This window comes from Cucurbita pepo, chromosome 9 (assembly GCF_057944985.1).
Source record: "Cucurbita pepo subsp. pepo isolate OVF chromosome 9, ASM5794498v1, whole genome shotgun sequence".
NCBI classification, from domain to species: Eukaryota; Viridiplantae; Streptophyta; class Magnoliopsida; order Cucurbitales; family Cucurbitaceae; genus Cucurbita; species Cucurbita pepo.
This window is the reverse complement of record NC_141806.1, coordinates 4,197,501-4,213,011: the sequence shown is the minus strand read 5'-3', so window position 1 is coordinate 4,213,011 and position 15,511 is coordinate 4,197,501. Positions and strand designations below refer to the sequence as shown.

The 15,511-nt window shown below is 44.0% G+C and overlaps 12 non-coding genes across 12 annotated transcripts; all 12 read left to right on the top strand.

Moving 5' to 3' along the window:
• The first annotated feature begins 3,112 nt into the window (after window positions 1-3,112).
• Window positions 3,113-3,184, top strand: TRNAW-CCA (transfer RNA tryptophan (anticodon CCA)). Its single transcript has one exon. It is a non-coding gene; the product is annotated as a tRNA-Trp (tRNA).
• A 235-nt stretch (window positions 3,185-3,419) lies between these two features.
• On the top strand, window positions 3,420-3,491 carry TRNAW-CCA (transfer RNA tryptophan (anticodon CCA)). The gene has a single exon. It is a non-coding gene; the product is annotated as a tRNA-Trp (tRNA).
• A 2,235-nt stretch (window positions 3,492-5,726) lies between these two features.
• Window positions 5,727-5,798, top strand: TRNAW-CCA (transfer RNA tryptophan (anticodon CCA)). Its single transcript has one exon. It is a non-coding gene; the product is annotated as a tRNA-Trp (tRNA).
• Window positions 5,799-8,090: 2,292 nt separating this feature from the next.
• On the top strand, window positions 8,091-8,162 carry TRNAW-CCA (transfer RNA tryptophan (anticodon CCA)). The gene has a single exon. It is a non-coding gene; the product is annotated as a tRNA-Trp (tRNA).
• Window positions 8,163-11,135: 2,973 nt separating this feature from the next.
• On the top strand, window positions 11,136-11,207 carry TRNAW-CCA (transfer RNA tryptophan (anticodon CCA)). Its single transcript has one exon. It is a non-coding gene; the product is annotated as a tRNA-Trp (tRNA).
• A 198-nt stretch (window positions 11,208-11,405) lies between these two features.
• Window positions 11,406-11,477, top strand: TRNAW-CCA (transfer RNA tryptophan (anticodon CCA)). The gene has a single exon. It is a non-coding gene; the product is annotated as a tRNA-Trp (tRNA).
• Window positions 11,478-12,980: 1,503 nt separating this feature from the next.
• Window positions 12,981-13,052, top strand: TRNAW-CCA (transfer RNA tryptophan (anticodon CCA)). The gene has a single exon. It is a non-coding gene; the product is annotated as a tRNA-Trp (tRNA).
• Window positions 13,053-13,571: 519 nt separating this feature from the next.
• TRNAC-GCA (transfer RNA cysteine (anticodon GCA)) lies at window positions 13,572-13,643 on the top strand. The gene has a single exon. It is a non-coding gene; the product is annotated as a tRNA-Cys (tRNA).
• A 612-nt stretch (window positions 13,644-14,255) lies between these two features.
• TRNAW-CCA (transfer RNA tryptophan (anticodon CCA)) lies at window positions 14,256-14,327 on the top strand. The gene has a single exon. It is a non-coding gene; the product is annotated as a tRNA-Trp (tRNA).
• A 452-nt stretch (window positions 14,328-14,779) lies between these two features.
• TRNAW-CCA (transfer RNA tryptophan (anticodon CCA)) lies at window positions 14,780-14,851 on the top strand. Its single transcript has one exon. It is a non-coding gene; the product is annotated as a tRNA-Trp (tRNA).
• Window positions 14,852-15,087: 236 nt separating this feature from the next.
• On the top strand, window positions 15,088-15,159 carry TRNAW-CCA (transfer RNA tryptophan (anticodon CCA)). The gene has a single exon. It is a non-coding gene; the product is annotated as a tRNA-Trp (tRNA).
• Window positions 15,160-15,306: 147 nt separating this feature from the next.
• TRNAW-CCA (transfer RNA tryptophan (anticodon CCA)) lies at window positions 15,307-15,378 on the top strand. The gene has a single exon. It is a non-coding gene; the product is annotated as a tRNA-Trp (tRNA).
• The last annotated feature ends 133 nt before the right edge of the window (window positions 15,379-15,511 follow it).

The following is a 15,511-nucleotide window of genomic DNA, read 5'->3' as shown; positions in this document are numbered from 1 at the left end:
CTCCAGATCAGAAGGTTGCACAGTCTTTTTCTATCATGACATCTTTAACCTCGATAATTGTATATTGGGCATGGGCATAATTTACGGGCCGCGTAGCACTGGAACTAGAGTGACATACTGACAAGGGATCCAACACAATGGTAGCGCACTTTAGATCAGAAAGTTGCATTGTATATTGAGCTTGGGTTTAATTACCGGCCGCGTAGCATTGGAACTAGACTGACATATCGATAAGGGATCCGTGGCTTAATGATAGCGCGTCTGACTCCAGATCAGAAGGTTGCGTGTTTGATTCACGTTAGGTTCAAGTTCTTCTTTCAGTCTTTTACGATCATGGCTTAGGGATCCGTGGCACAATGGTAGCGCACTTTAGATTAGAAAGTTGGGTTGTATATTGGGCTTGGGTATAATTTACGGGAAGCGTAGCATTGGAACTAGATTGACATATTGATAAGGGATTTGTGGCGCAATAGTAGCCCGTTTGACTCCAGATAAGAAGGTTGCGTGTTCGATTGATGTCGGGATCAAATTCTTCTTTCACTCTTTTTCGATCATGGCTTAGGGATCCGTGGCGCAATCGTAGCTCACTCTAGATCAGAAAGTTGCATTGTAGCACTCTAGATCAGAAAGTTGCGTTGTATATTGGGCTTGGGTATAATTTATAGGCCGCGTAGCATTGGAACTCGAGTTCCGTGGCGCAATGGTAGCGCACTCTAAATCAGAAAGTTGCGTTGTATATTGAGCTTGGGTATAATTTACAGGCTGTGTAGAATTCGAACTCGAGTGACATATCGATAAGGGATCTGTGGCACAATGGTAGTGCGTCTAACTCTAGATCAGAATTACGATCATGGATTAGGGATACATGGCACAGTGGTAGCGCACTCTAGATCTGTAAGTTGCGTTGTATATTGGGCTTGAGTATAATTTAAAGGCCGCGTAGCATTGGAACTAGAGTGACAATAAGGGATCCGTGGCGAATAGCGAAATGGTAGCGTGTCTGACTCCAGATCAGTAGGTTGCATGTTCGATTCAAATTGGGTTCAAGTTTTTCGTTCACTCTTTTTTTTATCATGGCTTAGGGATCTGTGGGGCAACGGTAGCGCGTCTTACTCCAGATCAGAATGTTGCACGGTCTTTTTCTAACAATGATACCTTTAACCTCGAAATAACTAGAGTGAAAGATTGATTAGGGATCCGTGGCGCAACGGTAGCGCATCTGACTCTAGATTAGAAGGTTGCACGGTCTTTTTCTAACATGACATCTTTAACCTCGACAATTGTATATTAGAAATGGGCATAATTTACAGGCCACGAAGCACTAGAACTAGAGTGACATACTGATAAGGGATCCGTGTCACAATGGTAGCGCACTCTAGGTCAGAAAGTTGCGTTCTATATTGGGCTTGGGTATAATTTAGAGCCCGTAGCATTGGAACTAGAGTAACATATTGATAAGAGATTCGTGGCGCAATGGTAGTGCGTTTGACTCTAGCGCGTCTGACTCCAGATCAGAAGGTTGCACGGTGTTTTTCTAACAATGACATCTTTAACCTCGACATTCTTGGGTTTTATGTCCTAAAACTCATAGTTTGTAAACAAAAACATATTCTATTTTCAATAAAGTTATTATTGTTGTTTATTGAGTAAAGATTGTTATTGAATAAAGTGAACTTTACGATCATTAATCTAAATCCAATAAACTAAGAACACTCTGGCTATAGTATGATTACTTGAACTATATGTAGAGACATATCTATAAGGGATCTGTGGTGCAGTGGTAGCGCGTCTTACCCCAGATCAGAAGATTGCATGTTCGATTCACGTCGAGTTCAAGTTCTTCTTTCCCTCTTTTTCGATCATGGCTTAAGGATCCGTGGGGCAACGGTAGCGCATCTGACTCAAGATCAGAAGGTTGCACGGTCTTTTTCTAACATGACATCTTTAACCTCGATAATTGTATATTGGGCATGGGCATAATTTACGGGCCGCTTAGCACTGGAACTAGAGTGACATACTGACAAGGGATCCGTGCACAATTGTAGCGCACTCTAGATCAGAAAGATGTGTTGTATATTAGGTTTGGGTATAATTTACAGGCTGCGTAGCATTGAAGCTAGAGTGACATATCGATAAAGGATCCGTGGCGCAATGGTAGCGCAGCTGACTCCAGATTAGAAGGCTGCGCCTTCGATTCACGTCGGGTTCAAGTTATAGTTTCCCACTTTTTCGATCATGGCTTAGGGATCCGTGGCACAATGGTAGAGCACTCTAAATCAGAAAGTTGCGTTGTATATTGGGCTTGGGTATAATTTACAGGCCGCGGAGCATTGGAACTTGAGTGACATATCGATAAGGGATTCGTGGCGCAATGGTAGCGCGTCTGACTCAAGATCATAAGGTTGCACGGTCTTTTTCTAACATGACATCTTTAACCTCGATAATTGTATATTGGGCATGGGCATAATTTACGGGCCGCTTAGCACTGGAACTAGAGTGACATACTGACAAGGGATCCGTGCACAATTGTAGCGCACTCTAGATCAGAAAGATGTGTTGTATATTAGGTTTGGGTATAATTTACAGGCTGCGTAGCATTGAAGCTAGAGTGACATATCGATAAAGGATCCGTGGCGCAATGGTAGCGCAGCTGACTCCAGATTAGAAGGCTGCGCCTTCGATTCACGTCGGGTTCAAGTTATAGTTTCCCACTTTTTCGATCATGGCTTAGGGATCCGTGGCACAATGGTAGAGCACTCTAAATCAGAAAGTTGCGTTGTATATTGGGCTTGGGTATAATTTACAGGCCGCGGAGCATTGGAACTTGAGTGACATATCGATAAGGGATTCGTGGCGCAATGGTAGCGCGTCTGACTCAAGATCATAAGGTTGCACGGTCTTTTTCTAACATGACATCTTTAACCTCGATAATTGTATATTGGGCATGGGCATAATTTACGGGCCGCTTAGCACTGGAACTAGAGTGAGATACTGACAAGGGATCCGTGGAACAATGGTAGCGCACTCTAAATTAGAAAGTTGCGTTGTATATTGGGCTTGGGTATAATTTACAGGCTGCGTAGCATTGGAACTAGAGTGACATATCGATAAGGGATCCGTGGCGCAATGGTAGCGCGTCTGACTCCAAGTCAGAAGGTTGCGTGTTCGATTCACGTCGAGTTCCAGTTCTTGTTTCCCACTCTTTCGATCATGGCTTAGGGATCCGTGGGGATATGGTAGCGCGTCTGACTCCAGAACAGAAGGTTGCACGGTCTTTTTCTAATATGACATCTGATCATGGCGTAGGGATCCGTGGCACAATGGTAGCGCACTCTAAATTAGAAAGTTGCGTTGTATATTGGGCTTGGGTATAATTTATAGGCCGAGTAGCATTGGAACTAGATTAACATATCGATAAGGGATCCGTGGCGCAATGGTAGCGCGTCTGACTCCAGATCTAAAGGTTGCGTGTTCGATTCACGTCGGGTTCAAGTTTTTCTCTCCCGATCATGGCTTAGAGATCCGTGGTGCAACGGTAGCGCGTCTGACTCAAGATCAGATGGTTGCACGGTCTTTTTCTAACATGACATCTTTGGGCATGGGCATAATTTACGGGCCACTGGAACAAGAGTGACATACTGACAAGGGATCCGACAGAAGGTTGCACGGTCTTTTTCTAACATGACATCTTTGGGCATGGGCATAATTTACGGGCCACTGGAACAAGAGTGACATACTGACAAGGGATCCGACAGAAGGTTGCACGGTCTTTTTCTAACATGACATCTTTGGGCATGGGCATAATTTATGGGCCACTGGAACAAGAGTGACATACTGACAAGGGATGTGGTAGCGCAATTTAGATCAGAAAGTTGCGTTGTATATTGGGCTTTTGTTTAATTTACAGGCCGCGTAGCATTGGAACTACAGTGATATATCAATAACGGATTCGTGGTACAATGGTAGCGCGTTTGACTCCAGATCAGAAGGTTGCGTGTTTGATTCACGTCGGGTTCCAGTTCTTATTTTCCTCTTTTTCGATCATGGCTTAGGCATCCGTGGGGATACGGTAGCGCGTCTTACTCCAGATCAGAAGGTTGCACGGTCTTTTTCTAACATGATATCTTTAACCTCGATAATTGTATATTGGGCATGGGCATAATTTACAGGCCGCGTAGCACTGGAACTAGAGTGAGATACTGACAAGGGATCCGTGGCACAATGCTAGCGCACTCTAAATTAGAAAATTGCGTTGTATATTGGGCTTGGGTATAATTTACAGGCTACATAGAATTGGAACTAGAGTGACATATCGATAAGGGATCCATGGCGCAATGGTAGCGTGTCTCAAGTTCTTGTTTCCCTCTTTTTCGATCATGGCTTAGAGATCCGTGGGGATACGGTAGCGCGTCTGACTCCAGATCAGAAGGTTGCACGGTCTTTTTCTAACATGACATCTTTAACCTCGATAATTGTATATTGGGCATGGGCATAATGACATACTAACAAGGGATCCGTTGCACAATGGTAGCGCACTCTAAATTAGAAAGTTGCGTTGTATATTGGGCTTGGGTATAATTTACAGGCTGCGTAACATTGGAACTAGAGTGACATATCAATAAGGGATCCGTGGCGCAATGGTATTGTGTCTGACTCCAGATCAGAAGGTTGCGTGTTCGATTAATGGTTGGGTTCAAGTTCTTGTGTCCCACTTTTTTTTATCATGGCTGAGGGATCCGATCCAGATCAGGTTGCACGGTCTCTTTCTAACATGACATCTTTAACGATCATTGTATATTGGGCATGTGCATAATTTACGGGCCGCATAGCACTCTAGGTCAGAAAGTTGCCTTGTATATTGGGCTTGGGTATAATTTATAGTCCACGTAGCATTGAAACTAGAGTAACATATCAATAAGGGATCCGTGGTGTAATGGTAGCGCATTTGACTCTAGATTAGAAGGTTACATGTTCGATTCACGTTGGGTTCAAGTTCTTGTTTCCCACTTTTTTGATCATGGCTTAGGGATCCGTGGCACAACGGTAGACTCCAGATTAGAAGGTTGAACGGTCTTTTTCTAACATGACATCTTTAACCTCAATAATTGTATATTGGGCATGGGCATAATTTACGGGCCGTAGAGCACTCTAGATAAGAAAGTTGCGTTTTATATTGGGCTTTGGTATAATTTACAGTCCACGTAGCATTGAAACTAGAGTGACATATCGATAAGGGATTCGTGGCGTAATGGTAGCGCGTTTGACTTCAGATCAGAAGCTTTGTGTTCGATTCACGTCGGGTTCAAGTTCTTGTTTCCCACTTTTTTTATCATGGCTTAGGGATCTGTGGGGCAATGGTAGTGCGGTCTTTTTCTAACAGGACATCTTCAACCTCGATAATTGTATATTGGGCATGGGCATAATTTACGATACTGGCAAGGGATCCGTGGCACAATGGTAGCGCACTCTAGATCAGAAAGTTGCGTTGTATACTGGGCTTGGGTATAATTTACAGGCCGCGTTAGCATTGGAACTAGAGTGATCAGAAAGTTGTGGTGTATATTGGGCTTGGGTATAATTTACAGGCCGCGTTAGCATTAGAACTAGAGTGACATATCGGTGGCACAATGGTAGCGCACTCTAGATTAGAAAGTTGCGTTGTATATTGGGCTTGGGTATAATTTACAGGCCGCATAGCATTGGAGCTAGAGTGACGTAACGATAAGGGATCTGTGGCGCAATGGTAGCGCGTCTGACTCCAGATCAGAAGGTTGCGTGTTTGATTCACGTCGGGTTCTAGTTTATTGTTTCCCTCTTTTTCGATCATGGCTTAGGGATCTGTGGGGCAACGGTAGCGCGACTCCAGTTCAGAAGGTTGCACGATCTTTTTCTAACATGTTATCTTTAACCTCGATAATTGTATATTGGGCATGAGCATAATTTATGGGCCGTGTAGCACTGGAACTAGAGTGACATACTGACAAGAGATCTGTAGCACAATGGTAGCGCACTCTAGATCAGAAAGTTGCGTTGTATATTTGGCTTGGGTATATTTTACAGGCCACGGCAAGGGATCCGTGGCACAATGGTAGCGCACTCTAGATCAGAAAGTTGCGTTGTATATTGGGCTTGGGTATAATTTACAGGCCGCGTTGGCATTTCGCACTCTAGATCAGAAAGTTGCATTGTATATTGGGCTTGGGTATAATTTACGGGCCGCGTTGGCATTGGAACTAGAGTGATCAGAAAGTTTTGTTGTAGATTGGGCTTGGGTATAATTTATAGGCCGCGTTAGCATTTGAACTAGAGTGATCAGAAAGTTGTGTTGTAGATTGGGCTTGGGTATAATTTGCCGAATTTGCCGCGTTAGCATTGGAACTAGAGTGATCAGAAAGTTGTGTTGTAGATTGGGCTTGGGTTTAATTTACATGTCGCGTTAGCATTGGAACTAGAGTGATCAGAAAGTTGTGTTGTAGATTGGGCTTGGGTTTCATTTACAGGTCGCGTTAGCATTGGAACTAGAGTGATCAGAAAGTTCTATTGTAGATTGGGCTTGGGTATAATTTATAGGCAGCGTTAGCATTGGAACTAGAGTGACATATGGATAAGGGATCTGTGGCGCAATAGTAGCGCGTCTGACAACAGATCAGAAGGTTGCGTGTTTGATTCACGTCGGGTTCAAGTTTATTGTTTCCCTCTTTTTCGATCATGGCTTAGGGATCCGTAGGGCAACGGTAGCACGTCTGAATCCAGATCAGAAGGTTGCACAGACTTTTTCTAACATGACATCTTTAACCTCGATAATTGTATATTGGGCATGGGCATAATTTACGGGCCGCGTAGCACTGGAATAGAGTGACATACTGACAAGGGATCCGTGCCACAATGGTAGCGCACTCTAGATAGGAAAGTTGGGTTGTATATTGGGCTTGGGTATAATTCACAGGCCACGTAGCATTGGAACTAGAGTGACATATTAATAACGGATTCGTAGCGCAATGGTAGTGCATCTGACTCTAGATCAGAAGGTTGCGTGTTCGATTCACGTCGGGTTCAAGTTATTGTTTCCTTCTTTTTTGATCATGGCTTAGGGAGCCGTGGGGATACAGTAGCGCGACTGACTCCAGATCAGAAGGTTGCACGGTCTTTTTCTAACATGGCATCTTTAACCTTGATAATTGTATATTGGGCATGGCCATAATTTACAGGCCGCGTAGCACTGGAACTAGAGTGACATACTGACAAGGGATCCGTGGCACAATGGTAGCGCACTCTAAATTAGAAAGTTGCGTTGTATATTGGGCTTGGGTATAATTTATAGGCTGTAGCATTGGAACTAGAGTGACATATTGATAAGGGATCCATGGCGCAATGGTAGCGCGTCTGACTTTAGATCAGAAGGTTGCGGCTTAGGGATTCATGGGGATACGGTAGCGCGTCTGACTCCAAATCAGAAGGTTGCACGATCTTTTTCTAACAAGACATCTTTAACGCACTCTAAATCAGAAAGTTGCGTTGTATATTGGGCTTGGGTATAATTTACAGGCTGCGTAACATTGGAACAAGAGTGACATATTGATAAGGGATCCGTGGCGTAATAGTAGCGCGTCTGACTCCAGATCAGAAGGTAGAACTTGGGTTCAAGTTCTTGTTTCCCACTTTTTTTATCATGGCTGAGGGATCCGTGGCACAACTCCAAATCAGGATGTTGCACGGTCTTTTTCTAATATGACATCTTTAACCTCGATAATTGTATATTGGGCATACGATCTTTTTCTAACATGACATCTTTAACCTCGATAATTGTATGTTGGGCATACGATCTTTTTCTAACATGACATCTTTAACCTCGATAATTGTATGTTGGGCATACGATCTTTTTCTAACATGACATCTTTAACCTCGATAATTGTATATTGGGCATATAGTCTTTTTCTAACATGACATCTTTAACCTCGATAATTGTATATTGGGCATGGGCATAATTTACGGGCCGAGTCCACTCTAGATCAGAAATTTGCGTTGTATATTGGACTTGGGTATAATTTACAGACCGCGAAGCATTGGAACTAGAGTGACATATCGGTAAGGGATCTGTGGCGCAATGGTAGCGCGTCTGACTCCAGATCAGAAGGTTGCGTCTTTGATTCACGTCGGGTTCATGTTCTTGTTTCCCACTTTTTTGATCATGGCTTAGGGATCCGTGGCACAACTCCATTTCAGAAGGTTGCACGGTCTTTTTCTAGCATGACATCTTTAACCTCGATAATTGTATATTGGGCATGGGCATAATTTACGGGCCAGAGCACTCTAGATCAGAAAGTTGCGTTGTATATTTCGCTTGGGTATAATTTACAGTCTGTGTAGTATTGGTACTAGAGTGACATATTGATAAGGGATCCGTGGTGCAATGGTAGTGCGTCTGACTCCAGATTAGAAAGTTGCGTGTTCGATTCACGTCGGGTTCATGTTCTTGTTTCCTAGTTTTTGTATCATGGCTTAGGGTGGCACAACGGTAGCGCGTCTGACTCCAGATTAGAAGGTTGCACGGTCTTTTTCTAACATGACATCTTTAACCTCGATAATTGTATATTGGGCATGGGCATAATTTACGGGCCGCGTAGCACCGGAACTAGAGTGACATACTGACAAGGGATCTGCGCCACAATGGTAGTGCACTCTAGATTAGAAATTTGCGTTGTATATTGGGCTTGGGTATAATTTAACGGCCACGTAGCATTGGAACTAGAGTGACATATTGATAAGGGATCTGTGGTGCAATGGTAGTGCATCTGACTCCAGATCAAAAGGTTGTGTGTTCGATTCACGTCGAGTTCAAGTTCTTGTTTCCCAATTTTTTTATCATGGCTGAGGAAAGTTGCGTTGTATATTGGGCTTGGGTATAATTTACAGTCCGCGAAGCATTGGAACTAGAGTGACATATCGGTAAGGGATCCGTGGCGCAATGGTAGCGCGTTTGACTCCAGATCCGAAGGTTGCGTCTTCGATTCACGTCGGGTTCATGTTCTTGTTTCACACTTTTTTTATCATGGCTTAGGGATCTGCGGCACAACTCCAGATCAGAAGGTTGCACGGTCTTTTTCTAGCATGACATCTTTAACCTCGATAATTGTATATTGGGCATGGGCATAATTTACGGGCCAGAGCACTCTAGATCAGAAAGTTGCGTTGTATATTTCGCTTGGGTATAATTTACAGTCCGCGTAGTATTGGAACTAGAGTGACATATTGATAAGGGATTCGTGGTGTAATGGCAGTGTGTCTGACTCCAGATTAGAAGGTTGCTTGTTCGATTCACGTCGGGATCAAGTTCTTCTTTCCCACTTTTTTTATATCACGGCTTAGGGATCCGTGGCACAACGGTAGCGCGTCTGACTCCAGATTAGAGGTTGCACGGTCTTTTTCTAACATGACATCTTTAACCTCGATAATTGTATATTGGGCATGGGCATAATTTACGGGCCGCATAGCACGGGAACTAGAGTGACATACTGACAAGGGATACGTGCAACAATGGTAGTGCACTCTAGATCAGAAAGTTGCGTTGTATATTGGGCTTGGGTATAGCTTAACGGCCACGTAGCATTGGAACTAGAGTGACATATTGATAAGGGATCTGTGGTGCAATGGTAGTGCATCTGACTCCCATCACAAGGTTGTGTGTTCGATTCACGTCGGGTTCAAGTTCTTGTTTCCCAATTTTTTTATCATGGCTGAGGAAAGTTGCGTTGTATATTTTTTTATCATGACTGAGGAAAGTTGCGTTGTATATTTCGCTTGGGTATAATTTACAGTCCACGTAGCATTGGAACTAGAGTGACAAATCGATAAGGGATTTGTGGCGCAATGGTAGCGCGTCTGACTCCAGATCAGAAGGTTGCGTGTTCGACTTTTTTTATCATGGCTTAGGGATCCGTGGCACAACTCCAGATCAGAAGGTTGCACGGTCTTTTTCTAACATTACATCTTTAAGGCCGCAGAGCACTCTAGATTAGAAAGTTGCGTTGTATATTTCGCTTGGGTATAATTTATAGTCCGCGTAGCATTGGAACTAGAGTGACATATTGATAAGGGATCCGTGGCTCAATGATAGTGCGTCTGACTCCAGATCAGAAGGTTACGTGTTCGATTCACTTCGGGTTCAAGTTCTTGTTGCCCACATTTTCGATCATGGCTTAGGGATCCGTGGAACAACGGTAGCGCGTCTGACTCCAGATCAGAAGGTTGCACGGTCTTTTTCTAACATGACATCTTTAACCTCGATAATTGTATATTGGGCATGGACATAATTTACGGGCCGAGTGCACTCTAGATCAGAAATTTGCGTTGTATATTGGACTTGGGTATAATTTACAGTCCGCGAAGCATTGGAACTAGAGTGACATATCGGTAAGGGATCCGTGGCGCAATGGTAGCGCGTCTGACTCCAGATAAGAAGGTTGCGTCTTCGATTCATGGGTTCATGTTCTTGTTTCCCACTTTTTTTATCATGGCTTAGGGATCCGTGGCACAACTCCAGATCAGAAGGTTGCACGGTCTTTTTCTAACATTACATCTTTAAGGCCGCAGAGCACTCTAGATTAGAAAGTTGCGTTGTATATTTCGCTTGGGTATAATTTGCAGTCCACGTAGCATTGGAACTAGAGTGACATATTGATAAGGGATCCTTGGCGCAATGGTAGCGCGTCTGACTCCAGATCAGAAGGTTGCACGGTCTTTTTCTAACATGACATCTTTAACCTCGATAATTGTATATTGGGCATGGGCATAATTTACGGGCCGCGTAGCACGGGAACTAGAGTGACATACTGACAAGGGATCCGTGCCACAATGGTAGTGCACTCTAGATCAGAAAGTTGCGTTGTATATTGGGCTTGGGTATAATTTAACGGCCACGTAACATTGGAACTAGAGTGACATATTGATAAGGGATCTGTGGTGCAATGGTAGTGCATCTGACTCTACATTAGAAGGTTGTGTGTTCGATTCACGGCGAGTTCAAGTTCTTGTTTCCCAATTTTTTTATCATGGCTGAGGAAAGTTGCGTTGTATATTTCGCTTGGGTATAATTTACAGTCCACGTAGAATTGGAACTAGAGTGACATATCGATAAGGGATTTGTGGCGCAATGGTAGCGTGTCTGACTCCATATCAGAAGGTTGCGTGTTCGATTCACGTTGGGTTCAAGTTCTTGTTTCCCACTTTTTTTTATCATGGCTTAGGGATCCGTGGCACAACTCCAGATCAGAAGGTTGCACGGTCTTTTCTAACATGACATCTTTAAGGCCGCAGAGCACTCTAGATTAGAAAGTTGCGTTGTATATTTCGCTTGGGTATAATTTATAGTCCGCGTAGCATTGGAACTAGAGTGACATATTTATAAGGGATCTGTGGCGCAATGGTAGCGCGTCTGACTCCAGATCAGAAGGTTACGTGTTCGATTCACTTCGGGTTCAAGTTCTTGTTGCCCACATTTTCGATCATGGCTTAGGGATCCGTGGAACAACGGTAGCGCGTCTGACTCCAGATCAGAAGGTTGCACGGTCTTTTTCTAACATGACATCTTTAACCTCGATAATTGTATATTGGCCATGGGCATAATTTACGGGTCGAGTGCACTCTAGATCAGAAATTTGAGTTGTATATTGGACTTGGGTATAATTTACAGTCCCCGAAGCATTGGAACTAGAGTGACATATCGGTAAGGGATCCGTGGCGCAATGGTAGCGCGTTTGACTCCCGATCAGAAGGTTGGGTGTTCGATTCACGTCGGTTTCAAGTTCTTGTTTCCCATTTTTTTGATCATGGCTTAGGGATCCGTGGCACAACTCCAGATCAGAAGGTTGCACGGTCTTTTTCTAGCATGACATCTTTAACCTCGATAATTGTATATTGGGCATGGGCATAATTTACGGGCAGATCAGAAAGTTGCGTTGTATATTTCGCTTGGGTATAATTTACAGTCCACGTAGAATTGAAACTAGAGTGACATATTGATAAGGGATTCGTGTTGCAATGGTAGCGCGTTTGACTCCAGATCAGAAGGTTGCATGTTCGATTCACGTCGGGTTCAAGTTCTTGTTTCCCACTTTTTTATCACGGCTTAGGGATCCGTGGCACAACGGTAGCGCGTCTGACTCCAGATTAGAAGGTTGCACGGTCTTTTTCTAACATGACATCTTTAACCTCGATAATTGTATATTGGGCATGGGCATAATTTACGGGCCGCGTAGCGGGAACTAGAGTGACATATTGACAAGGGATCCGTGCCACAATGGTAGCGCACTCTAGATCAGAAGGTTGCGTTGTATATTGGGCTTGGGTATAATTTACAAGCCACGTACTATTGGAATTAGAGTGGCATATCGATAACGGATCCGTGGTGCAATGGTAGTGTATCTTACTTCAGATCCGAAGGTTGTGTGTTCTATTCACGTCGGGTTCAAGTTCTTGTTTCCCAATTTTTTTATCATGGCTGAGGAAAGTTGCGTTGTATATTTCGCTTGGGTATAATTTACAGTCCGCGTAACATTGGAACTAGAGTGACATATCGATAAGGGATCTGTGGTGCAATGGTAGCGCTTCTGACTCCAGATCAGAAGGTTGCGTGTGCGATTCACGTTGGGTTCAAGTTCTTGTTCCTACTTTTTCGATCATGGCTTAGGGATCTGTGCCACAATGGTAGCGCACTCTAGATCAGAAAGTTGCGTTGTATATTAGGCTTGGGTATAATTTAAAAGCCACGTACCATTGGAACTAGAGTGAAATATCGATAACGGATCCGTGGTGCAATGGTAGTGCATTTTACTCCAGATCGAAAGGTTGTGTGTTCTATTCACGGGTTCAAGTTCTTGTTTCCCAATTTTTTTATCATGGCTGAGGAAATTTGCGTTGTATATTTCGCTTGGGTATAATTTACAGTCCGCGTAACATTGGAACTAGAGTGAGACATTGATAAGGGATCCGTGGCGCAATGGTAGCGCGTCTGACACCAGATCAGAAGGTTGCGTGTTCGATTCACGTCGGGTTCAAGTTCTTGTTCCCATTTTTTCGATCATGGCTTAGGGATCCGTGGCACAACTCTAGATCAGAAGGTTGCACGGTCTTTTTCTAACATGACATCTTTAAGGCCGCAGAGCACTCTAAATTAGAAAGTTGGGTTGTATATTTCGCTGGGGTATAATTTACCGTCCGTGTAGCATTGGAACTAGAGTGACATATTGATAAGGGATCCATGGCGCAATGGTAGTGTGTCTGACTCCAGATCAGAAGGTTGTGTGTTTGATTCACTTCGAGTTCAATTTCTTGTTGCCCACATTTTCGATCATGGCATAGGGATCCGTGGAACAACGGTAGCGCGTCTGACTCCAGATCAGAAGGTTGCACGGTCTTTTTCTAACATGACATCTTTAACATCGATGATTGTATATTGGGCATGGGCATAATTTACGGGCCGAGTGCACTCTAGATCAGAAAGTTGCGTTGTATATTGGGCTTGGGTATAATTTACAGTCCGCGAAGCATTGGAATTAGAGTCAAATATCGGTAAGGGATCCGTGGCGCAATGGTAGCGCGTCCGACTGCAGATCAGAAGGTTGCGTGTTCGATTCACGTCGGGTTCAAGTTCTTGTTTCCCACTCTTTCAATCATGGCTTAGGGATCCGTGGGTATACGATAGCGCGTCTGACTCCAGAACAGAAGGTTGTGTTGTATATTGGGCTTGGGTATAATTTACAGGCCACGAAGCATTGGAATTAGAGTCACATATCGGTAAGGGATCCGTGGCGCAATGGTAGCGCGTCTGACTCCAGATCAGAAGGTTGCGTGTTCGATCCCGTACAACTCCAGATTAGAAGGTTGCACGGTCTTTTTCTAGCATAACATCTTAAACCTCGATAATTGTATATTGGGCATGGGCATAATTTACGGGGCAGAGCACTCTAGATCAGAAAGTTGCGTTGTATATTTCGCTTGTGTATAATTTACAGTCCGCGTAGCATTGGAACTAGAGTGACATATCGATAAGGGATCCGTGGCGCGTCTAACTCCAGATCAGAAGGTTGCATGTTCGATTCACGTTGGGTTCAAGTTCTTGTTCCCACTTTTTCGATCATGGCTTAGGGGTCCGTGCCACAATGGTAGCGCACTCTAGATCAGAAAGTTGCGTTGTATATTGGACTTGGGTATAATTCACAGGCCGCGAAGCATTGGAATTAGAGTCACATATCGGTAAGGGATCCGTGGCGTAATGGTAGCGCGTCTGACTCCAGATTAGAAGGTTGCGTGTTCGATTCACGTCGGGTTCATGTTCTTGTTTCCCACTTTTTTAATCATGGCTTAGGGATCCGTGGCACAACTCCAGATTAGAAGGTTGCACGGTCTTTTTCTAGCATGACATCTTTAACCTCGATAATTGTATATTGGGCATGGGCATAATTTATTGGGTAGAGCACTCTAGATCAGAAAGTTGCGTTGTATATTTCGCTTGTGTATAATTTACAGTCCGCGTAGCATTGGAACTATAGTGACATATCGATAAGGGATCCGTGGCGCAATGGTAGCGCGTCTGACTCCAGATCAGAAGGTTGCGTGTTCGATTCAGTTGGGTTCAAGTTCTTGTTCCCACTTTTTCGATCATGGCTTAGGGATCCGTGCCACAATGGTAGCGCATTCTAGATCAGAAAGTTGCGTTGTATATTGGGCTTGGGTATAATTTACAGGCCGCGAAGCATTGGAATTAGAGTCACATATCGGTAAGGGATCCGTGGCGCAATGGTAGCGCGTCTCACTCCAGATCAAAAGGTTGCGTGTTCGATTCACGTCGGGTTCATGTTCTTGTTTCCCACTTTTTTAATCATGGCTTAGGGATCCGTGGCACAACTCAAGATTAGAAGGTTGCACGGTCTTTTTCTAGCATGACATCTTAAACCTCGATAATTGTATATTGGGCATGGGCATAATTTACGGGCCGCAGAGCACTCTAGATCAGAAAGTTGCGTTGTATATTTCGCTTGTGTATAATTTACAGTCCACGTAGCATTGGAACTAGAGTGACATATCGATAAGGGATCCGTGGCACAATGGTAGCGCGTCTGACTCCAGATCAGAAGGTTGCATGTTCGATTCACGTTGGGTTCAAGTTCTTGTTCCCACTTTTTCGATCATGGCTTAGGGATCCGTGCCACAATGGTAGCGCACTCTAGATCAGAAAGTTGCGTTGTATATTGGACTTGGGTATAATTCACAGGTCGCGAAGCATTGGAATTAGAGTCACATATCGGTAAGGGATCCGTGGCGCAATGGTAGCGCGTCTGACTCCAGATCAGAAGGTTGCATGTTCGATTCACGTCGGGTTCATGGTCTTGTTTCCCACTTTTTTAATCATGGCTTAGGGATCCGTGGCACAATTCCAGATTAGAAGGTTGCACGGTCTTTTTCTAGCATGACATCTTTAACCTCGATAATTGTATATTGGGCATGGGCATAATTT